Source organism: Ambystoma mexicanum, chromosome 14 (genome assembly GCF_040938575.1).
Source record: "Ambystoma mexicanum isolate Mex_15411 chromosome 14, UKY_AmexF1_1, whole genome shotgun sequence".
NCBI lineage: Eukaryota > Metazoa > Chordata > Amphibia > Caudata > Ambystomatidae > Ambystoma > Ambystoma mexicanum.
The window spans coordinates 467,628,900-467,654,796 of record NC_090940.1 but is presented as its reverse complement, the minus strand read 5'-3'; positions in this window follow the sequence as shown (position 1 = coordinate 467,654,796).

Here is a 25,897-nt window from a genome sequence, read left to right as displayed (position 1 = left end):
AAACCTGAGACCCTTCCTATAGCATGAGATGTGATATCCAACTCCTTCCCATTCCAATCCTGAGACCCTTTCTAGAGCATGAGATGTGATGTCTCAATGCTTCTAATACCAAACCTGATATCCTTCCTTAACATGAGATGTGATATCCATCTCCTTACCATTCCAATCCTGAGACCTTCCTATAGCATGAGATGTGATATCTCAATGCTTATACCAAACCTGAGACCCTTCCTATAGCATGAGATGTGATATCCAACTCCTTCCCATTCCAATCCTGAGACCCTTCCTATAGCATGAGATGTGATATGTCAATGCTTCTAATACCAAACCTGAGTCCCTTCCTATAGCATTAGATGCGATATCCAACTCCTTCCCAATCCAATCCTGAGACCCTTCCAATAGCATGAGATGTGATATCTCAATGCTTCTACCAAACCTGAGACCCTTCCAATAGCATGAGATGTGATATCTCAATGCTTCTAATACTAAACCTGAGACCCGTCCTATAACATGAGATGTAATATCCAAATCCTTCCCCTTCCAAGCCTGAGACCCTTCCTTTAGCATGATGTTTAGACAGATTTCTGAACTCTGTCCTGGTGGCGCAGAAGTTCAGAAGACCAACCTAATTACTTGGAACAGGGTAACCTCTGGACGAGCCAGACCAATCAAGGTAGCGATCGCGACGGTCAAGACTAGGTCTCAAGAGGGGTGAGGGTGACTGAAAGCCCGCAATGAGCACACAAAGCAAGAACACTTACAAACTACTCCAAACAGTTGTTATATTAAAAATATATACACATTTATTTCAAGGCCTTTAAAACAATGACCGTAGCGAGAAAATCACAATATAACGATAGTAAACCAATACATACCATATCAACACAATATATATACAAATACAACATGTCTCAAGCGTTATATGCACGAAATGTGTAGTCCACCTAAAAGGGAGGGAAAACAGGCAGTGCGCAATAATGCTTAGACCCAGTTCGCCTTCAGAGGCACCTAACTAGATGGAAGTCCGAGCCCTGCGAAGAGTGGAGCCTTGTGCTCAAAAGTACCTGCACGCGCTGGTGCCAACGGGCAAAAGGAGAAGCTCTTCAAGGGAAATCAGGCAGTTCAGTTTAGTGCACAAAAGAAGAAGAACAAGTTCCGCGACTCAAGGGCAGCCTCCACAGTGGGCAGAAGCTGAGCGCGAGTACGGAAAAGGGTGCTGTTTGGCCCAGCGGGGAAAAGCAATGGGCTCCTTGTTAGGAAAGATTTCGTTATTGTAGGGAACTTTCCTTCCATGTGGCAACCCCTAAACTTTTTGCTATTGTTTTCAACCTGTTTTCTTGACTTTGCCAGAGAAGTGCAGCCTTCTGCCGTACTCCTCTGGGCTTTCGCTCCTTTCTTACGGGGAAACTGACATGCCCTTAAGACAGTCAGTACCGGGGAACGCTGTTTCCCGTAGTTTCTTTTATCGTGTCGCCATTTTAGAGCAACACGACACAAGAGGGCACTGTAAGCTAAGTTACAGCTCTCTTGGGTCTCTAGCCTTCTACAGACCCTAGACACTCTTTTAGGATGGTTTTTGGATCGGTGCAAGTCATTCAGGGACTGGGCTGGTGGCAGCGATCATTTGGTTTATTTTGAGCTCCTTTTGCCGTTCTGAGCACGTTTTTGCCGCGAACACAAAAGGGTGGCCCGGCTACACAAAATGGCCGGACCACGAGGCTCCTTTGTCTAGTCCACTGTCCGTCTTGCTCCCTTTACCTTCCCCCGGGTCAGGCGACCCGGGGCCTTCCTTATTTGGGCATGTAGTTTCCCGCGAAACACGGTTGCTTTCGCGGGCTTCTACATGTCGTTTGAGTGCCCCCAGGATGTGGGCTGGGCTGTCTGGTCCCAATACACATCCTGGGTGCCAGAGAGTCTAGGGTGGTGTGAATGCCTGGGACCACTGTGGTCCGTGATTGGTCCACGTATGGTATGTGTGTTGATGAGCGGATCTCCCATTGGCTCCCCTCCGTTTTGGCGCGAAGGGAACCGTGGATAAGAGGGAGCTGGAAACACCACTACCATGTCGATCTCCTGAGTTCTTACGAACCCAGGGATACAGGAGCCAAGTATCCTGCGAACACGAGGCTGGACCGAGGAATCGCTGGTGACCCCCTGAAGAACTTCTGCTCCTCATTGCTGTCGTCCGGTGAAGCCCTTTCCACCTAAGATCGAACAAGAAGGCCTGTACTGGCGCTTCGACCTATTGGAATAGCAGGACCAGCTATTCCCGGCACCTTCATCAACTCCTGCTGTAAGCCTTCGGAAGTGTCTCTGGGCCATCCAGTTGACTGACCAGCTTACTAAGGAGGCCTGCTCTGTAATCGCCGACAGGTTGGGTGGTATTCTGAGTCCGGGGCATGCTCACACGCTTCGTTTGCTTAGCAGTCCTAAGCTAGAGGTGAGCGGTGCTCGTTTGGCTTGAATACACCCGGCCGTTCCGTTGCCCTGCTGTGGCGACAAAACTGTGCTTGTTTCTTCGATCGGGACGTCTTTTTACTCTGCACGACGACGAGACGTTCCCTGCTCTTCAGAACCTGCCAGAAGCTGTATCTATCGAGGAGAAGCTCGGGCCTGCTTGCTTCGGGGACCGGTGAGTAGATTAACTAGGATCTGGTCGCCCTCCTGCAGTGCCCCTTGCTTTTCCCCGCTGTAAATACAGCACCCCTTGTCCGTACTCGCGCCCTGCTTCTGCCTCACAGTGGAGGCTGCGCTAGAGTCGCGGACCGTGTTCTCCTTCATTAGAGCTCCCTACAGAGCTGTTCAACGTCCTCCGAAGAGCTTCACCTTCTGCCCATTGGCACCGGCGTGTGCAGGTACTTTTGAGCGCTAGGCTCCACTCTTCGTAGGGATTGGACTACCATCTAGTTAGGGGCCTCAGAAGGCGGACATATCACACGCATTGGTTCGCACTGCCTGTTTTCCTTCCCCTGCAGGTGGATAACATATTTCGTGCTGCTAATGCTGTGAAACTGTGTATTCTGTATATATATTGGGTGGATAGTGTATGTGTTGGTTTAATATCGTTGTATATTGCTGCTTTTACTGTAGTTATTAGTTTCAAGGCCTTATAATAAATGTGTATCTATTTTTGATATAAACAACTGTTTGGAGTAGTTTGTAAGCGCTCTTGCTTTGTGTGCTCATTGCGGGCTTTCAGTCACCCTCACCCCTCTTGAGACCTAGTCTTGACCGCCGCGATCGCTACCTTGATTGGTCTGGCTTGTCCAGAGGTTACCCTGTTCCAAGTAATTAGGTTGGCCTTCTGAACTTCTGCGCCACCAGGACAGAGTTCAGAAATCCGTCTTAACAAATTGGTGTACAGCGGTGGGATACGACTGAAGGTATCCAGTGTTGCGCACGAGCTAAGGCGTTTTCAGGTTATTCCAACCAGGACACGCAGTAAAGTATTGAATATAACGTTAAAAAGGCCATAGTCCTATCAACAGTATGGAAACGAATACTTTGTTAACCTTAAATGCTTCGAAATCTGAAACATTGAAGAAGATGTGTGCGGAGAGAGGGGTTTCCTCTCAAGGCACTAAATTGGAAATGATCCAGAGAATCGTGGCGTGGCAAGAAGCGCAGCTTGACGCTATAACTTCAGAGGACAGTGCAGAAGGTGGTGGGGCTGCTCTCACTGGCAGAACCGACGGTTCTGCCGCTGCACTGATCCATCACGACCACGAGGACAGGGAGGATGTAATGTCTAACGTTTCCTCTGCCAGTGTTGATGGGGAGGCTATGCTTGAATTCAAGAAGCAAGAGCTGCGGTTTAGGCAGCAGGAGCTTGAATTCAGCATAGCCAAACTGAAAATCGACCAGGCAGAAAAACAAAAAGACAGGGATCACCAGTTGGAACTGGCCAAGCTTCAGTTCGCAAATGGGTCCAAGGGTCCTGGACATGGTTCTGGGGCTTCCTCTCATCCACGGTTTCCAAAAGATCTGCTCAGTGTGTATGAGGAACGAAATGACATTATGGACTGGTTAAATGCGTTTGAGTATGCATGCGAGGTTCAAGAGGTTGATAATGCGGATAAGATTGCATGGTTACTCAGCAGACTGCCCCATTCTGGTTGCAGTGCCATTATGGAAATGTCGAAGGCTGAGCGCGCTGATTTTGCAATGTTGAAGCAGACTCTCATTTTAAAGTTTGGGAAGACTCCGACCCAATATTTGAAAAGGTTTAGAGAGTATAAGAAAAAGGAAGGTGGTACTTGGGTGTCGTATGTAGCTGAGTCCCTGAAAAACTTGACTGGCTGGGTTGAAGGTTATAAGGTTTCTACCTTCGAAGGCATGATCAATCTGGTCATGCTGGAACACATTTTTGCTTCTTCTTCCCCGGAGCTTAAGCAGCATTTGGCCGATTCGAAGGAGATAGATCCTAAGAAGCTGGCCATTGCAGCAGACTTATGGGTGTCACATCAAGTGTCCCATAAGGACAAAACTCATCCTGGTAAGCAGGAGGAAGGGAAAAAGTCCAAAGATATGGAGGGTGGGGAATCTGCTAAATCTTCTTCCCATAAGGGCCACAAAAAGAAAAATAAGGGTAAGCCATCCGAGAACTCACAGGGTAGTGGAGGTTCGCCTCCGAAACAGAACTCTGGTTATAATAAGCCTCCCTACGTAAACAGACCCAATGGGGCTTGTTTTTCTTGTGGAGCAACTGACCATGTGAAGGGGGATCCCCGTTGTAAGGTTAGACCTTTGGGGGTCCACTCCGCTAATCTGGCCTTCTCCTCCTACGAGGAAGAAGAGATTACAGGAGCATCCTTCTCCTCAGACTCATTTCCCAGCGGAATAGAGGCTGAGGTAGTTTTAGTGTCCCTGGGTTCCTGGGAGCCTAAAGTCGCAGAGGCGTATGCTAGGATTCCAGATAATACCAAGCACTACTTTAAAGACAGTGTGCTGATCAATGGAGTGGATACTCCAGCTCTTAGGGATAGTGGGTGCAGTCGAACTGTAGTGGATTCTACCTTGGTAGACTCAGAGGAAGTTGCCAGAGCTCCTCTGATGCCCACTAAGTTGGCTGACGGCCCCCTCCGTATGTTTCCCGTGATCCCTGTTAATCTAACTTTAAATGGTACAGCAGTTAGGATTCCAGTGAGCATTCAGAGAAACGTCCCGGGAAAGGTCTTGTTGGGCAATGATCTCAGAGCTCTAGGGCTCGTAGGAGACACTGCCGAAAGACCCTACACACGGTCTCAAGCACGGGCAGCATTGGCCAAGTCCAATACGCCGCCCCAGCCGAAGGGGAAACCCAAGGCGAAAGGAGTCAACAAGTCCCGACGGGGGAAAGAGAATATTCCCCCGAACTCGCCTACCACTGCGGTGGAGGGAGTTGGTCAATCGCCCGAGCCTGACGAGGAGGTGGCGATGCCTGAAGTGTTCGACCCCAACGACCATCCTGAACTAAAAGACTTGTTAGTTGAAGGAGGTCCTGATAGGGACGACTTCAGTAAGGGCCAACGTGAGTGCCCATCTCTGGAAGGCCTAAGGAGACAGGCCTGCTCCCAGCTTGAGGGTGAACCTCCTGGGAAGCATCGGATTTATTGGGAAGGTGGACTCCTGTATAGTGAGCCCACAGAGTCTACAGAAGGAGACCATAGGAGGTTGGTGGTTCCCCTTGCTGTTAGACCCTTCCTCCTGCAGTTGGCGCATGAAGTTCCCCTTGCTGGTCACCTTGGAATGAAGAGGACCAAGCAAAGGTTATCTATGCACTTCTACTGGCCCAAGATGGGGGTGCAAGTAGAAAGTCACTGCAGGAGTTGTGCCTCCTGCCAGTTGTCTGGTAAGGTTGGCGCGACAATCCAAGCTCCGTTGGTACCGCTCCCAGTTGTGGGGGTACCATTTGAAAGGGTAGGGATCGACATCGTTGGTCCCCTTGACCCGCAAACATCCTCAGGCAATAGGTTTATCCTGGTGCTGGTCGACCATGCAACCAGGTATCCTGAGGCCATCCCATTAAAGACTGTAACTGCCAAGTCAGTTGCAAAAGCGTTACTCGGCATATTTACTAGGGTTGGCTTCCCTAAAGAAGTTGTGTCAGATCGTGGCAGCAACTTTATGTCGAAGTATATGCAGGCTATGTGGAAAGAATGTGGGGTCACCTACAAGTTCTCTTCTGCATACCACCCCCAGACCAATGGTCTGGTGGAGCGTTTCAACAGAACGCTAAAGAGCATGATTGGGGCTCTGGAGGAGCCCCAGAGGAGGAAATGGGACCTTCTTTTACCATGCTTGTTGTTTGCCTACAGAGAGGTACCACAGGAGGGTGTTGGCTTCAGCCCCTTCGAACTTCTGTTCGGTCATCCCGTACGGGGACCCTTAGCCATCGTCAAAGAGGGATGGGAGATGCCCACTCCCCCTGTTACTACCAATGTAGTTGACTATGTGCTAGGGCTCAGAAAACGGATGGTACTCCTGATGGGCTTGGCTAGTGAAAAGTTGAAAGCAGGACAAGCGCTGGTGAAACATTGGTACGACCAGAAAGCTTCCTTAATTCACTTTACACCTGGTCAGCAAGTCCTGATCATGAACCCCATAAGGCCTCGCGCTTTACAGGACAAATGGTCAGGCCCTTACACAGTGGTGGAGCCCCTGGGTGAGGTGAACTATTTAGTGGACCTTGGAAGGCCTGGACAGGCTCCAAAAGTGTTCCACGTAAATAGGCTGAAGGCTTTCGTCCCAAGAGTCGAAATCGCAGCACTGCTACTGGCGTCAGACGTTGAGGAAGAGGAGTCAGAACCTCTTCCCGACCTGTTCCAAAGCGGTCCTTCAGATAGCTCCGTTGAGGGTGTCCGAGTGGCCCCTCACCTGACTTCTGATCAGCAGGCTGAGGTGAAAAGTTTGCTTAGGCAGTTTTCCCCCCTGTTTTCACAGTCGCCTGGTTTGACACCTTGGTGCAAACATAACATTGACACAGGAGACAGTGTACCTACCAAAAGTAGGGGATACAGGATGTCGGATAAAGTACGGTCTTATATTAAGACCGAGGTCAACAAGATGTTAGACCTTGGGGTGATTGAACCCTCTAGTAGTCCTTGGTCCAGTCCTGTGGTTCTGGTTCCAAAAGCAGGCACTTCTGAATTGAGGTTCTGCGTGGATTACAGGGCTCTGAATGCTGTCACCAAGACAGACGCTCACCCCTTGCCTCGAACTGACGAGCTGGTGGATACCTTGGGTGCCTCCAAGTACCTCAGCACGTTTGACCTGACTGCGGGCTATTGGCAAATAGCTTTAGCAGAACATGCCAAGGAGAAGACAGCATTTTCAACTCCCGACGGGCTTTACCAATTCCGGGTAATGCCGTTCGGATTGAAGAATGCACCTGCCACTTTCCAGAGGCTTGTGAATCATGTGTTGAATGGGTTGGACGAATTCTGTCTTGCATATCTGGACGATATAGCAGTTTTCAGTGCCACCTGGGAAGACCATGTGAAACACCTCGGGATTGTGCTCCAGGCTCTTCAGAAAGCCCACTTGACCATAAAGGCGAGTAAATGCCAGATTGGACAAGGCTCAGTGGTTTACCTTGGGCATGAAGTAGGTGGAGGAAGGATACAGCCTCTCCCCAGTAAAGTACAAGCAGTACAAGACTGGCCTACCCCCACTACACAAACCCAAGTGAGAGCCTTCTTAGGACTCACGGGTTATTACCGCAATTTTATGGCAGACTATGGCACCATAGCTGCTCCTCTGACTGCCCTCACAACTCCGAAGAAACCCAAGAAGGTAACTTGGACTGACGAGTGTGAGAAGGCCTTCAATGGCTTGAAAGACTCCTTGTGCCAGGCCCCTGTGCTCAGGGCCCCTGATTATCAAAGACCTTTTATCGTGCAGACGGATGCCTCTGACACTGGGATAGGAGCTGTACTATCGCAAGTAGATGAGAAGGGTAAGGAACACCCTATCGGTTTTATTAGTCGCCAGCTTAAGGACAGAGAGCTCAGATGGTCCACGGTAGAGAAAGAATGTTTCTCTGTTGTGTGGGCCCTAAGGAAGCTGCGGCCCTACCTCTATGGGACCCACTTCACTGTGCAGACTGACCATAAGCCGTTAAAGTGGCTAATGAACATGAAGGGGGAGAATCCAAAGTTGCTTAGGTGGTCCATAAGTCTACAAGGCTTCGACTTCACTATTGAGCATAGGCCAGGTGTCCAACATAGCAATGCTGATGGGTTGTCCAGAATGTTTTACCGACCTGAACAAGAGACTCATCCAGGGGTGGATTAGTTCCCCCTGTCCATAGTCTGGGAGGGGCGAGTGTTAGGAAAGATTTCGTTATTGTAGGGAACTTTCCTTCCATGTGGCAACCCCTAAACTTTTTGCTATTGTTTTCAACCTGTTTTCTTGACTTTGCCAGAGAAGTGCAGCCTTCTGCCGTACTCCTCTGGGCTTTCGCTCCTTTCTTACGGGGAAACTGACATGCCCTTAAGACAGTCAGTACCGGGGAACGCTGTTTCCCGTAGTTTCTTTTATCGTGTCGCCATTTTAGAGCAACACGACACAAGAGGGCACTGTAAGCTAAGTTACAGCTCTCTTGGGTCTCTAGCCTTCTACAGACCCTAGACACTCTTTTAGGATGGTTTTTGGATCGGTGCAAGTCATTCAGGGACTGGGCTGGTGGCAGCGATCATTTGGTTTATTTTGAGCTCCTTTTGCCGTTCTGAGCACGTTTTTGCCGCGAACACAAAAGGGTGGCCCGGCTACACAAAATGGCCGGACCACGAGGCTCCTTTGTCTAGTCCACTGTCCGTCTTGCTCCCTTTACCTTCCCCCGGGTCAGGCGACCCGGGGCCTTCCTTATTTGGGCATGTAGTTTCCCGCGAAACACGGTTGCTTTCGCGGGCTTCTACATGTCGTTTGAGTGCCCCCAGGATGTGGGCTGGGCTGTCTGGTCCCAATACACATCCTGGGTGCCAGAGAGTCTAGGGTGGTGTGAATGCCTGGGACCACTGTGGTCCGTGATTGGTCCACGTATGGTATGTGTGTTGATGAGCGGATCTCCCATTGGCTCCCCTCCGTTTTGGCGCGAAGGGAACCGTGGATAAGAGGGAGCTGGAAACACCACTACCATGTCGATCTCCTGAGTTCTTACGAACCCAGGGATACAGGAGCCAAGTATCCTGCGAACACGAGGCTGGACCGAGGAATCGCTGGTGACCCCCTGAAGAACTTCTGCTCCTCATTGCTGTCGTCCGGTGAAGCCCTTTCCACCTAAGATCGAACAAGAAGGCCTGTACTGGCGCTTCGACCTATTGGAATAGCAGGACCAGCTATTCCCGGCACCTTCATCAACTCCTGCTGTAAGCCTTCGGAAGTGTCTCTGGGCCATCCAGTTGACTGACCAGCTTACTAAGGAGGCCTGCTCTGTAATCGCCGACAGGTTGGGTGGTATTCTGAGTCCGGGGCATGCTCACACGCTTCGTTTGCTTAGCAGTCCTAAGCTAGAGGTGAGCGGTGCTCGTTTGGCTTGAATACACCCGGCCGTTCCGTTGCCCTGCTGTGGCGACAAAACTGTGCTTGTTTCTTCGATCGGGACGTCTTTTTACTCTGCACGACGACGAGACGTTCCCTGCTCTTCAGAACCTGCCAGAAGCTGTATCTATCGAGGAGAAGCTCGGGCCTGCTTGCTTCGGGGACCGGTGAGTAGATTAGCTAGGATCTGGTCGCCCTCCTGCAGTGCCCCTTGCTTTTCCCCGCTGTAAATACAGCACCCCTTGTCCGTACTCGCGCCCTGCTTCTGCCTCACAGTGGAGGCTGCGCTAGAGTCGCGGACCGTGTTCTCCTTCATTAGAGCTCCCTACAGAGCTGTTCAACGTCCTCCGAAGAGCTTCACCTTCTGCCCATTGGCACCGGCGTGTGCAGGTACTTTTGAGCGCTAGGCTCCACTCTTCGTAGGGATTGGACTACCATCTAGTTAGGGGCCTCAGAAGGCGGACATATCACACGCATTGGTTCGCACTGCCTGTTTTCCTTCCCCTGCAGGTGGATAACATATTTCGTGCTGCTAATGCTGTGAAACTGTGTATTCTGTATATATATTGGGTGGATAGTGTATGTGTTGGTTTAATATCGTTGTATATTGCTGCTTTTACTGTAGTTATTAGTTTCAAGGCCTTATAATAAATGTGTATCTATTTTTGATATAAACAACTGTTTGGAGTAGTTTGTAAGCGCTCTTGCTTTGTGTGCTCATTGCGGGCTTTCAGTCACCCTCACCCCTCTTGAGACCTAGTCTTGACCGCCGCGATCGCTACCTTGATTGGTCTGGCTTGTCCAGAGGTTACCCTGTTCCAAGTAATTAGGTTGGCCTTCTGAACTTCTGCGCCACCAGGACAGAGTTCAGAAATCCGTCTTAACACTCCTGCAGGAGGGCGACCAGATCCTAGCTATGCTACTCACCGCTCCCCGATGCAAGCAGACCCAGGCTTCTCCGCGTCAGTTTCAGCAGCTGGCAGGTTCAGAAGAGCAGGGAACGCCTCGTCGTCGTGTTGAGTAAAAAGATGTCCCAATCGAAGAAACCCGCACAGTTTGTTACCACAGCAGGGCAACGGAGCAGCCGTGTGTATCTGAGCCAAATGTACACTACTCACTTCAGACCTGGGAACGCCAAGTGTACGAAGCGTGTGAGAGTGACAAGGACTCGAAATACTACATAACCTGGCTGCGGTTACAGAGCAAGACTCCCGTGTAAGCTGCTCAGTCAGCTGGATGGCCCAGAGACGCTTCCGAAGGCTTACTGGCAGGAGATGGTGAAGATGCCGAGAATAGCTGTTCCCGCTATTCCAAGGGTCGAAGTACCAGTACAAGCCTTCTGGTTCGATCAAAGGTGAAAAGGGTTTCACAAGGCGACAGCAGTGCAGAGGAGAAGTCCTTCAGCGGGTCACCAGCGATTCCTCGGTCCAGCCTCTTGGTTGCAGGATACTTGGCTCCTGTATACCTTCGTTCGTGAGAACTCAGGAGATCGACATCGTAGTGGTGTTTCCAGCCCCCTCTTATCCACGGTTCCCTTCGCGCCAAAACGGAGGGGACCCAATGGGAGATCCGCTCATCAACACTAACACCATTCGTGGACCAATCACGGACCACGGTGGTCCCAGGCATTCACACCACCCTAGACTCTCTGGCACCCAGGATGTGTATTGGGACCAGACATCCCAGCCCACATCCTGGAGGCACACACAAGACATGTAGAAGCCCGCGAAAGCATCCGTGTTTCGCGGGGAAGTACATGCCCAAATAAGGAAGGCCCCGGGTCGGCTCGACCTGGGGAAGGTGAAGGGAGCAAGACGGTCAGCGGACAGGACAAAGGAGCCTCGTGGTCTGGCCATTTTGGGAGCCAGGCCACCATTTTGGGTTAAGCGCGAGAAACGCGCTTAGAACGCCAAAAGGAGCTAAAAACACAAGAAACGATCGCTGCCACCATTCCCGTCCCTGAATCACTTGCACCAATCAGATACAATCCTAAACAAGTATCTAGGGCCTGTAGAAGGCTAGAGACCCAAGAGAGCTGTAACTAAGCTTACAGTGCCCTCTTGTGTCATGTTGCACGAAAGCCGCAACATGATAAATGAAACTACGGGAAACAGCGTTCCCCGGTACTGACTGTCTTAAGGGCATGTCAGTTTCCCCGTAAGAAAGGAGCGAAAGCCCAGAGGAGTGCGGCAGAAGGCTGCACTTCTCTGGCAAAGTCAAGAACAAGGTGAAAAACAACAGCAAAAAGTTTAGGGGTTGCCACATGGAAGGAAAATTACCTACAATTACGAAATCTTTCCTAACACTCGCCTCTCAACAGACTATGGACAGGGGGAACTAATCCACCCCTGGATGAGTCTCTTGTTCAGGTCGGTTAAACATTCTGGACAACCCATCAGCATTGCTATGTTAGACACCTGGCCTATGCTCAATAGTGAAGTCGAAGCCTTGTAGACTTATGGACCACCTAAGCAACTTTGGATTCTCCCCCTTCATGTTCATTAGCCACTTTAAGGGCTTATGGTCAGTTTGCACAGTGAAGTGGGTCCCATAGAGGTAGGGCCTCAGCTTCCTTAGGGCCCACACAACAGAGAAACATTCTTTCTCTACCGTGGACCATCTGAGCTCTCTGTCCTTAAGCTGGCGGCTAATAAAACCAATAGGGTGTTCCTTACCCTTCTCATCTACTTGTGATAGTACAGCTCCTATCCCAGTGTCAGAGGCGTCCGTCTGCACGATAAAAGGTCTTTGATAATCAGGGGCCCTGAGGACAGGGGCCTGGCACAAGGAGTCTTTTAAGCCATTGAAGGCATTCTCACACTCGTCGGTCCAAGTTACCTTCTTGGGTTTCTTCGGAGTTGTGAGGGCAGTCAGAGGGGCAGCTATGGTGCCATAGTCTGCCACAAAATTGCGGTAATACCCCGTGAGTCCTAAGAAGGCTCTCACTTGGGTTTGCGTAGTGGGGGTAGGCCAGTCTTGTACTGCGTGTACTTTACTGGGAAGAGGCTGTATCCTCCCTCCACCTACTTCATGTCCAAGGTAAACCACTGAGCCTTGTCCAATCTGGCATTTACTAGCCTTTATGGTCAGGTGTGCTTTCTGAAGAGCCTGGAGCACAATCCCAAGGTGTTTCACATGGTCTTCCCAGGTGGCACTGAAAACTGCTATATCGTCCAGATATGCAAGACAGAATTCGTCCAACCCATTCAACACATGATTCACAAGCCTCTGGAAAGTGGCAGGTGCATTCTTCAACCCGAACGGCATTACCCGGAATTGGTAAAGGCCGTCTGGAGTAGAAAATGCTGTCTTCTCCTTGGCATGTTCTGCTAAAGCTATTTGCCAATAGCCAGCAGTGAGGTCAAACGTGCTGAGGTACTTGGAGGCACCCCAAGTACCCACCAGCTCATCTGTTCGAGGCAAGGGGTGTGCATCTGTCTTGGTGACAGCATTCAGAGCCCTGTAATCCACGCAGAACCTCAATTCAGAAGTCCCTGCCTTTGGAACCAAAACCACAGGGCTGGACCAAGGACTACTAGAGGGTTCAATCACCCCAAGGTCTAACATCTTGTTGACCTCGGTCTTAATATAAGACCGTACTTTGTCTGACATCCTGTATCCCCTACTTTTGGTAGGTACACTGTCTCCTGTGTCTATGTTATGTTTGCACCAAGGCGTCAAACCAGGCGACTGTGAAAACAGGGGGGAAAACTGCCTAAGCAAACTTTTCACCTCAGCCTGCTGATCAGAAGTCAGGTGAGGGGCCACTCGGACACCCTCAAAGGAGCTATCTGAAGGACCGCTTTGGAACAGGTCGGGGAGAGGTTCAGACTCCTCTTCCTCAACATCTGAAGCCAGTAGCAGTGCTGCGATTTCGACTCTTGGGACGAAAGCCTTCAGCCTATTCACGTGAAACACTTTTGGAGCCTGTCCAGGCCTTCCAAGGTCCACTAAATAGTTAACCTCACCCAGGGGCTCCACCACTGTGTAAGGGCCTGACCATTTGTCCTGTAAAGCTCGAGGCCTTATGGGATTCATGATCAGGACTTGCTGACCAGGTGTAAAGTTGATGAGGGAAGCTTTCTGGTCGTACCAATGTTTCACCAGCGCTTGTCCTGCCTTCAATTTATCACTAGCCAAGCCCATCAGAAGTACCATCCGTTTTCTGAGCCCTAGCACATAATCAACTACGTTGGTAGTAACAGGGGGAGTGGGCATCTCCCATCCCTCTTTGACGATGGCTAAGGGTCCCCGTACGGGATGACCGAACAGAAGTTCGAAGGGGCTGAAGCCAACACCCTCCTGTGGTGCCTCTCGGTAGGCAAACAGTAAGCATGGTAAAAGAAGATCCCATTTTCTTCTCTGAGGTTCCTCCAGAGCCCCAATCATGCTCTTTAACGTTCTGTTGAAACGTTCCACCAGACCATTGGTCTGGGGGTGGTATGCAGAAGAGAACTTGTAGGTGACCCCACATTCTTTCCACATAGCCTGCATATACTTCGACATAAAGTTGCTGCCACGATCCGACACAACTTCTTTAGGGAAGCCAACCCTAGTAAATATGCCAAGTAAAGCTTTTGCAACTGACTTGGCAGTTACAGTTTTCAATGGGATGGCCTCAGGATATCTGGTTGCATGGTCGACCAGCACCAGGATAAACCTATTGCCCGAGGATGTTTGCGGGTCAAGGGGACCAACGATGTCCATCCCTACCCTTTCAAATGGTACCCCCACAACTGGGAGCGGTACCAACGGAGCTTGGATTGTCGCGCCAACCTTACCAGACAACTGGCAGGAGGCACAACTCCTGCAGTGACTTTCTACTTGCACCCCCATCTTGGGCCAGTAGAAGTGCATGGATAACCTTTGCTTGGTCCTCTTCATACCAAGGTGACCAGCAAGGGGAACTTCATGCGCCAACTGCAGGAGGAAGGGCCTAACAGCAAGGGGAACCACCAACCTCCTATGGTCTCATTCTGTAGACTCTGTGGGCTCACTATACAGGAGTCCACCTTCCCAATAAATCCTATGCGTCCCAGGGGGTTCACCCTCAAGCTGGGAGCAGGCCTGTCTCCTTAGGCCTTCCAGAGATGGGCACTCACGTTGGCCTTTACTGAATTCGTCCCTATCAGGACCTCCTTCAACTAACAAGTCTTTTAGTTCAGGATGATCGTTGGGGTCAAATACTTCAGGCATCGCCACCTCCTCGTCAGGCCCGGGCGATTGACCAACTTCCTCCACCGCAGTGGTAGGCGAGCTCGGGGGAATATTCTCTTTCCCTCGTCTTGACTTGTCGACTCCTTTCGCCTTGGGTTTCCCCTTCGGCTGGGGCAGCGTATTGGTCTTGGCCAATGCTGCCCGTGCTTGAGACCGTGTGTAGGGTCTTTCGGCAGTGTCTCCTACGAGCCCTAAAGCTCTGAGATCATTACCTAACAAGACCTTTCCCGGGACGTTTCTCTGAATGCTCACTGGAATCCTGGCTGTTGTACCATTTAAAGTAAGATTTACAGGTATTACTGGGAACATACGGAGTGGGCCGTCAGCCAACTTAGTGGGCATCAGCGTAGCTCTGGCAACTTCCTCTGAGTCTACCAAGGTAGAATCCACTACAGTGCGACTGCACCCAGTATCCCTAAGAGCTGGAGTATCTACTCCATTGATCAGCACACTGTCTTTAAAGTAGTGCTTGGTATTATCCGGAATCCTAGCATAAGCCTCCGCGACATTAGGCTCCCAGGAACCCAGGGAAAATAAAACTACCTCAGCCTCTATCCCGCTGGGAAATGAGTCTGAGGAGAAGGATGCTCCTGTAATCTCTTCTTCCTTGTAGGAGGAGAAGGCCAGATTAGCGGAGTGGACCCCCAAAGGTCTAACCTTACACCGGGGATCCCCTTCACGTGGTCAGTTGCTCCACAAGCAAAACAAGATCCATTGGGTCTGTTTACATAGGGAGGCTTATTGTAACCAGAGTTCTGTTTCGGAGGCTGACCTCCACTACCCTGTGAGTTCTCTTGTGTCTTACCCTTATTTTTCTTTTTGTGGCCCTTATGAGAAGAAGATTTATCAGATTCTCCACCCTCCTTATCTTTGGACTTTTTCCCTTCCTCCTGCTTACCAGGATGAGTTTTGTCCTTATGGGACACTCGATGTGACACCCATAAGTCGGCTGCAATGGCCAGCTTCTTAGGATCTATCTCCTTTGAATCGGCCAAATGCTGCTTAAGCTCCGGGGAAGAAGATGCAAAAATGTGTTCCAGCATGACAAGATTTATTATGCCTTCGAAGGTAGAAACCTTATAACCTTCGACCCAGCCAGTTAAGTTTTTCAAGGACTCAGTGACATAAGATACCCAAGTACCACCTTCCTTTTTCTTATACTCTCTGAAACGTTTCAAATATTGGGCCGGAGTCTTCCCAAACTTTAAAATGAGAGTTTGCTTTAACATTGCGAAATCAGCTCGCTCAGCCTTCGACATTTCCATAATGGCACTACAGCCAGAGTGGGGCAGTCTGCTGAGTAACCAGGCAATCTTATCAGCATTGTCAACTTGTTGAACTTTGCATAAACTCAAACGCATTCAGCCAGTCCATAATGTCATTCCTTTCCTCATACACACTGAGCAGATCTTTCGGAAACCGTGGATGAGAGGAGGCCCCAGACCCATGTCCAGGACCCTTGGACCCATTTGCAACCTGAAGCTTGGCCAGTTCCAACTGGTGATCCCTGTCTTTTTGTTTTTCTGCCTGTTCGATTTTTAGTTTAGCTATGCTGAATTCAAGCTCCTGCTGCCTAAACCGCAGCTCTTGCTTCTTGAATTCAAGCATAGCCTCCCAATCAGCACTGGCAGAGGAAACATTAGACATCTCGTCCTCCCTGTCCTCGTGGTCGCGATGGATCAGTGCAGCAGCAGAACCGTCGGTTCTACCAGTGAGAGCAGCCCCACCTCCTTCCGCACTGTCCTCAGAAGTTATAGCGTCAAGCTGCGCTTCTTGCCACGCCACGATTCTTTGGATCATTTCCAATTTCGTGCCTTGAGAGGAAACACCTCTCTCCACACACATCTTTTTTAATGTTTCTGATTTGGAAGAATTTAAAGTTAACAAGGTATTTGTTTCCATACTGTTAGATAGGACTATGGCCTTTTTAAAGTAATACTACAACAATTCACTACGTGTCCTGGTTGGAATAACCTGAAATGCCTTAGTTCGTGCGCAACACTGGATACCTTCAGTCGTATCCCACCGCTGTACACCAATTTGTTAAGACGGATTTCTGAACTCTGTCCTGGTGGCGCAGAAGTTCAGAAGGCCAACCTAATTACTTGGAACAGGGTAACCTCTGGACGAGCCAGACCAATCAAGGTAGCGATCGCGGCGGTCAAGACTAGGTCTCAAGAGGGGTGAGGGTGACTGAAAGCCCGCAATGAGCACACAAAGCAAGAACACTTACAAACTACTCCAAACAGTTGTTATATTAAAAATATATACACATTTATTGCAAGGCCTTTAAAACAATGACCGTAGCGAGAAAATCACAATATAACGATAGTAAACCAACACATACCATATCAACACAATATATATACAAATACAACAAGTCTCAAGCGTTATATGCACGAAATGTGTAGTCCACCTAAAAGGGAGGGAAAACAGGCAGTGCGCAATAATGCTTAGACCCAGTTCGCCTTCAGAGGCACCTAACTAGATGGAAGTCCGAGCCCTGCGAAGAGTGGAGCCTTGTGCTCAAAAGTACCTGCACGCGCTGGTGCCAACGGGCAAAAGGAGAAGCTCTTCAAGGGAAATCAGGCAGTTCAGTTTAGTGCACAACAGAAGAAGAACAAGTTCCGCGACTCAAGCGCAGCCTCCACAGTGGGCAGAAGCAGAGCGCGAGTACGGAAAAGGGTGCTGTTTGACATAGCGGGGAAAAGCAATGGGCTCCTGCAGGAGGGCGACCAGATCCTAGCTATGCTACTCACCGGTCCCCGATGCAAGCAGACCCAGGCTTCTCCGCGTCAGTTTCAGCAGCTGGCAGGTTCAGAAGAGCAGGGATCGCCTCGTCGTCGTGTTGATTAAAAAGACGTCCCAATCGAAGAAACCCGCACAGTTTGTTACCACTGCAGGGCAACGGAGCGGCCGTGTGTATCTGAGCCAAATGTACACTACTCACTTCGGACCTGGGAACGTCAATTGTATGAAGCGTGTGAGAGTGACAAGGACTCGAAATACTACACAACCTGGCGGCGGTTACAGAGCAAGACTCCTGTGTAAGCTGGTCAGTCAGCTGGATGGCCCAGAGACGCTTCCGAAGGCTTACTGGCAGGAGATGGTGAAGATGCCGAGAATAGCTGTTCCCGCTATTCCAAGGGTCGAAGTACCAGTACAGGCCTTCTGGTTCGATCAAAGGTGAAAAGGGTTTCACAAGGCGACAGCAGTGCAGAGGAGAAGTCCTTCAGCGGGTCACCAGCGATTCCTCGGTCCAGCCTCTTGGTTGCAGGATACTTGGCTCCTGTATTCCTTCGTTCGTGAGAACTCAGGAGATCGACATCGTAGTGGTGTTTCCAGCCCCCTCTTATCCACGGTTCCCTTCGCGCCAAAACAGAGGGGACCCAATGGGAGATCCGCTCATCAACACTCACGCCATTCGTGGACCAATCACGGACCACGGTGGTCCCAGGCATTCACACCACCCTAGACTCTCTGGCACCCAGGATGTGTATTGGGACCAGACATCCCAGCCCACATCCTGGAGGCACACACAAGACATGTAGAAGCCCGCGAAAGCATCTGTGTTTCGCGGGGAAGTACATGCCCAAATAAGGAAGGCCCCGGGTCGGCTCGACCTGGGGAAGGTGAAGGGAGCAAGACGGTCAGCAGACAGGACAAAGGAGCCTCGTGGTCTGGCCATTTTGGGAGCCAGGCCACCATTTTGGGTTAAGCGCGAGAAACGCGCTTAGAAAGCCAAAAGGAGCTCAAAACACAAGAAACGATCGCTGCCACCATTCCGGTCCCTGAATCACTTGCACCGATCAGATACAATCCAAAACGAGTATCTAGGGCCTGTAGAAGGCTAGAGACCCAAGAGAGCTGTAACTTAGCTTACAGTGCCCTCTTGTGTCATGTTGCACGAAAGCCGCAACATGATAAAGGAAACTACGGGAAACAGCGTTCCCCGGTACTGACTGTGTTAAGGGCATGTCAGTTTCCCCGTAAGAAAGGAGCGAAAGCCCAGAGGAGTGCGGCAGAAGGCTGCACTTCTCTGGCAAAGTCAAGAACAAGGTGAAAAACAACAGCAAAAAGTTTAGGGGTTGCCACATGGAAGGAAAATTACCTACAATTACGAAATCTTTCCTAACACATGAGATGTGATATCCAACTCCTTCCCATTCCATTCCTGAGACCCTTCCGATAGCATGAGATGTGATATCTCAATGCTTCTAATATCAAACCTGAGACCCTCCCTATAGCATGAGATGGGATATCCAACTCCTTCCCATTCCAATACCGAGACCCTTCCGATAGCAGAGATGTGATATCTCAATGCTTATACCAAACCTGAGACCCTTCCGATGACATGAATGTCATATACTACTCCTTCCCATTCCAATCCTGAGACCCTTCCTATAGCATGAGATGTGATATCTCAATGCTTCTACCAAACCTGAGACCCTTCCTATAGCATGAGATGTGATATCCAACTCCTTCCCATTCCAATCCTGAGACCCTTTCTATAGCATGAGATGTGATATCTCAATGTTTCTCATACCAAACCTGAGGCCCTTCCTATAGCAAGAGATGTGTTATACAAATCCTTCCCATTCCAAACCTGAGACCCTTCCTATAGCATGAAAATTGATATCCGACTCCTTCCCTATCCAATCCTGAGACCCTTCCTATAGCATGAGATGTAATATCACAATGCTTGTAATACCAAACCTGAGTCCCTTCACATAGCATGAAATGTGATATCCAACTCCTTCCCATTCCAATCCTGAGACCCTTCCTATAGGCTTACATGTGACATCTCAATGCTTCTAATACCAAACCTGAGACCCTTCCTATAGCATGAGATGGGAGATCCAACTCCTTCCCATTCCAATCCTGAGACACTTCCGATAGCAGAGATGTGATATCTCAATGCTTATACCAAACCTGAGACCCTTCCTATAACATGAGATCTGATATCCAACTCCTTCCCGTTCCAAACCTGAGACCCTTCCTATAGCATATGTGATATCCAACTCCTTCCCATTCCAAACAGGAGACCCTTCCTATAGCAAGAATGTAATATCCTACTCCTTCCCATTCCAATCCTGAGACCATTCCTATAGCATGAGATGTGATATCTCAATGCTTCTAATACCAAACCTGAGATCCTTCCTATGACATTAGATGTGATATCCAATTCCTTCCCATTCCAAACCTGAGACCCTTCCTACAGCATGCAATGTGATATCTCAATGCTTCTAATACCTAACCTGAGACCCGTCCTATAACATGAGATGGGATGTCCAACTCTTTCCCGTTCCAAACCTGAGACCCTTCCTATAGTATGAAATGTGATATCCAACTCCTTCCCATCCCAATCCTGAGACACTTCCGAGAGCAGAGATGTGATATCTCAATGCTTATACCAAACCTGAGACCCTTCCTATGGCATGAGATGTGATATCCAACTACTTCCCATTTCAATCCTGAGACCCTTCTTATAGCATGAGATGTGATATCTCAATGCTTCTAATACCAAACGTGGACCCTTCCTATAGCATGACATGTGATATCAAACTCCGTCCCATTCCAATCCTGAGACTCTTCCTATAGCATGATATGTGATATCTCAATGCTTCTACCAAACCTGAGACCCTTCCTATAGCATGAGATGTGATATCCGACTCCTTCCCATTCCAATCCTCAGACACTTCCTATAGCATGAGATGTGATATCTCAATGCTTCTAATACCAAACCTGAGACCCGTCCTATAACATGAGATGTGATATCCAAATCCTTCCCCTTCCAAACCTGAGACCCTTCCTTTAGCATGAGATGTGATATCCAGCTCCTTCCCATTCCAATACTGAGACCCTTCCGATAGCATGAGATGTGATATCTCAATGCTTCTAATATCAAAACTGAGATCCTCCCTATAGCATGAGATGTGATATCTAAGTCCTTCCCATTCCAATCCTGAGACCCTTCCGATTGCAGAGATGTGATATCTCAATGCTTATACCAAACCTGAGACCCTTGCTATGGCATGAGATGTCATATACAACTCCTTCCCATTCCAATCCTGAGACCCTTCCAATAGCATGAGATGTGATATCTCAATGCTTATACCAAACCTGAGACCCTTCCTATAGCATGAGATGTTATATCCAACTCCTTCCCATTCCAATCCTGAGACCATTCCTATAGCATGAGATGTGATGTCTCAATGCTTCTAATACCAAACCTGAGATCCTTCCTATAACATGAGATGTGCTATCCAACTCCTTCCCATTCCAATCCTGAGACCCTTCATATAGCATGAGATGTGATATCTCAATGCTTATACCAAACCTGAGATCCTTCCTATAGCATGAGATGTGATATCCAACTCCTTCCCATTCCAATCCTGGGACCCTTCCTATAGCATGAGATGTGATATCTCAATGCTTCTAATACCAAACCTGAGACCCTTCCTATAGCATGAGATGGGATATCCAACTCCTTCCCAATCCAATCCTGAGACCCTTCCGATAGCATGAGATGTGATATCAAACTCCTTCCCCTTCCAATCCTGACACCTTCCTATACCATGAGATGTGATATCTCAATGCTTCTAATACTAAACCTGAGACCCGTCCTATAACATGAGATGTAATATCCAAATCCTTCCCCTTCCAAGCCTGAGACCCTTCCTATAGCAAGAGATGTGATATCTCAATGCTTATACCAAACCTGAGACCCTTCCTATAGCATGAGATGTGATATCCAACTCCTTCCCATTCCAATCCTGAGACCCTTCCTATAGCATGAGATGTGATATCTCAATGCTTGTTATACCAAACCTGAGACCCTTCCTATAGCATGAGATGGGATATCCAACTCCTTCCCAATCCAATCCTGAGACCCTTCCAATAGCATGAGATGTGATATCAAACTCCTTCCCATTCCAATCCTGAGACCTTTCCTATACCATGTGATGTGATATCTCAATGCTTCTAATACTAAACCTGAGACCCGTCCTATAACATGAGATGTACTATCCAAATCCTTCCCCTTCCAAGCCTGAGACCCTTCCTTTAGCATGAGATGTGATATCCAACTCCTTCCCATTCCAATCCTGAGACCCTTCCGATAGCATGAGATGTGATATCTCAATGCTTCTAATATCAAACCTGAGACCCTTCCTTTAGCATGAGATGTGATATCCAAATCCTTCCCCTTCCAAACCTTAGCCCCTTCCTATGGCATGAGATTTGATATCAAACTCCTTCCCATTTCAATCCTGAGACCCTTCCGATATCATGAGATGTGATATCTCAATGCTTCTAATATCAAACTTGAGACCCTCCCTATAGCTTGAGATGTGATATCCAAGTCCTACCCATTCCAATCCTGAGACCCTTCCTATAGCATGAGATGTGATATCTCAATGCTTCTAATACCAAACCTGAGACCCTTCCTATAACATGAGATGGGATATCCAACTCCTTCCCATTCCAATCCTGAGACCCTTCCGATAGCAGAGATGTAATATCTCAATGCTTATACCAAACCTGAGATCCTTTCTATGGCATGAGATGTCATATACAACTCCTTTCCATTCCAATCCTGAGACCCTTCCTATAGCATGAGATGTGATATCTCAATGCTTATACCAAACCTGAGACCCTTCCTATAGCATGAGATGTGATATCCAACTCCTTCCCATTCCAATCCTGAGACCCTTCCTATAGCATGAGATGTGATGTCTCAATGCTTCTAATACCAAACCTGAGATCCTTCAAATAATATGAGATGTGATATTCACCTCCTTCCCATTCCAATCCTGAGACCCTTCCTATAGCATGAGATGTGATATCTCAATGCTTATACCAAACCTGAGACCCTTCCTATAGCATGAGATGTGATATCCAACTCCTTCCCATTCCAATCCTGAGACCCTTCCTATAGCATGAGATGTGATATCTCAATGTTTCTAATATCAAACTTGAGACCCTCCCTATAGCATGAGATGTGATATCCAAGTCCTTCCCATTCCAATCCTGAGACCCTTCCGATAGCAGAGATGTAATATCTCAATGCTTATACCAAACCTGAGACCCTTCCTATGGCATGAGATGTCATATACAACTCCTTTCCATTCCAATCCTGAGACCCTTCCTATAGCATGGGATGTGATATCTCAATGCTTATACCAAACCTGAGACCCTTCCTATAGCATGAGATGTGATATCTCAATGCTTCTAATACCAAACCTGAGACCCTTCCTATAGAATGGGATAGGATATCCAACTTCTTCCCAATCCAATCCTGAGACCCTTCCGATAGCATGAGATGTGATATCCAACTCCTTCCCATTCCAATCCTGAGACCCTTCCTATAGCATGAGATGTGATATCTCAATGCTTCTAATATCAAACTTGAGACCCTCCCTATAGCATGAAATGTGATATCCAAGTCCTTCCCATTCCAATCCTGAGACCCTTCCTATAGCATGAGATGTGATATCTCAATGCTTCTAATACCAAACCTGAGACCCTTCCTATAACATGAGATGGGATATCCAACTCCTTCCCATTCCAATCCAGAGACCCTTCCGATAGCAGAGATGTGATATCTCAATGCTTATACCAAACCTGAGACCCTTCCTATGGTATGAGATGGCATATACAACTCCTTCCCATTCCAATCCTGAGACCCTTCCTATAGCATGAGATGTGATATCTCAATGCTTATACCAAACCTGAGACCCTTCCTATGGCATGAGATGTGATATCCCACTCCTTCCCATTCCAATCCTGAGACCCTTCCTAGAGCATGAGATGTGATGTCTCAATGCTTCTAATACCAAACCTGAGATCCTTCCTATAACATGAGATGTGATATCCATCTCCTTACCATTCCAATCCTGAGACCCTTCCTATAGCATGAGATGTGATATCGCAATGCTTATACCAAACCTGACACCCTTCCTATAGCATGAGATGTGATATCCAACTCCTTCCCATTCCAATCCTGAGACCCTTCCTATAGCATGAGATGTGATATCTCAATGCTTCTAATACCAAACCTGAGACCCTTCCAATAGCATGAGATGAGATATCCAACTCCTTCCCAATCCAATCCTGAGACCCTTCCGATAGCATGAGATGTGATATCTCAATGCTTCTACCAAACCTGAGACACTTCCTATGGCATGAGATGGATATCAAACTTCTTCCCATTCCAATCCTGAGACCCTTCCTATACCATGAGATGTGATATCCAACTCCTTCCCATTCCAATCCTGAAACCCTTCCGATAGCATGATATGTGATATCTCAATGCTTCTACCAAACCTGAGACCCTTCCTATAGCATGAGATGTGATATCCATCTCCTTACCATTCCAATCCTGAGACCCTTCCTATAGCATGAGATGTGATATCGCAATGCTTATACCAAACCTGACACCCTTCCTATAGCATGAGATGTGATATCCAAGTCCTTCCCATTCCAATCCTGAGACCCTTCCTATAGCATGAGATGTGATATCTCAATGCTTCTAATACCAAACCTGAAACCCTTCCTTTAACATGAGACGTGATATCCAACTCCTTCCCATTCCAATCCTGAGACTCTTCCTATAGCATGAGATGTGATATCTCAATGCTTCTACCAAACCTGAGACCCTTCCTATAGCATGAGATGTGATATCCAACTCCTTCCCATTCCAATCCTCAGACACTTCCTATAGCATGAGATGTGATATCTCAATGCATCTAATACCAAACCTGAGACCCTTCCTATGGCATGAGATTTGATAGCAAACTCCTTCCCATTCCAATCCTGAGACCGTTCCTATAGCATGAGATATGATATCCAACTCCTTCCCATTCCAATCCTGAAACCCTTCCTATACCATGAGATATGATATCTTAATGCTTCTAATACCAAACCTGAGACCCGTCCTATAACATGAGATGTGATATCCAAATCCTTCCCATTCCAACCTGAGACCCTTCCTTTAGCATGAGATGTGATATCCAGCTCCTTCCCATTCCAATCCTGAGACCCTTCCGATAGCATGAGATGTGATATCTCAATGCTTCTAATATCAAAACCGAGACCCTCCCTATAGCATGAGATGTGATATCTAAGTCCTTCCCATTCCAATCCTGAGACCCTTCCGATAGCAGAGATGTGATATCTCAATGCTTATACCAAACCTGAGACCCTTGCTATGGCATGAGATGTCATATACAACTCCTTCCCATTCCAATCCTGAGACCCTTCCTATAGCATGAGATGTGATATCTCAATGCTTATACCAAACCTGAGACCCTTCCTATTGCATGAGATGTGATATCCAACTCCTTCCCATTCCAATCCTGAGACCCTTCCTATAGCATGAGATGTGATGTCTCAATGCTTCTAATACCAAACCTGAGATCCTTCCTATAACATGAGATGTGATATCCAACTCCTTCACCTTCAAAGCCTGAGACCCTTCCTATAGCATGAGATGTGATATCTCAATGATTATACCAAACCTGAGACCCTTCCTATAGCATGAGATGTGATATCTCAATGATTATACCAAACCTGAGACCCTTCCTATAGCATGAGATGTGATATCCAACTCCTTCCCATTCCAATCCTGAGACCCTTCCTATAGCATCAGATGTGATATCTCAATGCTTCTAATACCAAACCTGAGACCCTTCCTATAGAATGAGATGGGATATCCAACTTCTTCCCAATCCAATCCTGAGACCCTTCCGATAGCATGAGATGTGATATCAAACTCCTTCCCATTCCAATCCTGAGACCTTTCCTATACCATGAGATGTGATATCTCAATGCTTCTAATACTAAACCTGAGACCCTTCCTATAACATGAGACGTGATATCCAACTCCTTCCAATTCCAATCCTCAGACACTTCCTATAGCATGAGATGTGATATCTCAATGCATCTAATACCAAACCTGAGACCCTTCCTATGGCATGAGATTTGATAGCAAACTGCTTCCCATTCCAATCCTGAGACCCTTCCTATAGCATGAGATATGATATCCAACTCCTTCCCATTCCAATCCTGAAACCCTTCCTATACCATGAGATATGATATCTTAATGCTTCTAATACCAAACCTGAGACGCGTCCTATAACATGAGATGTGATATCCAAAT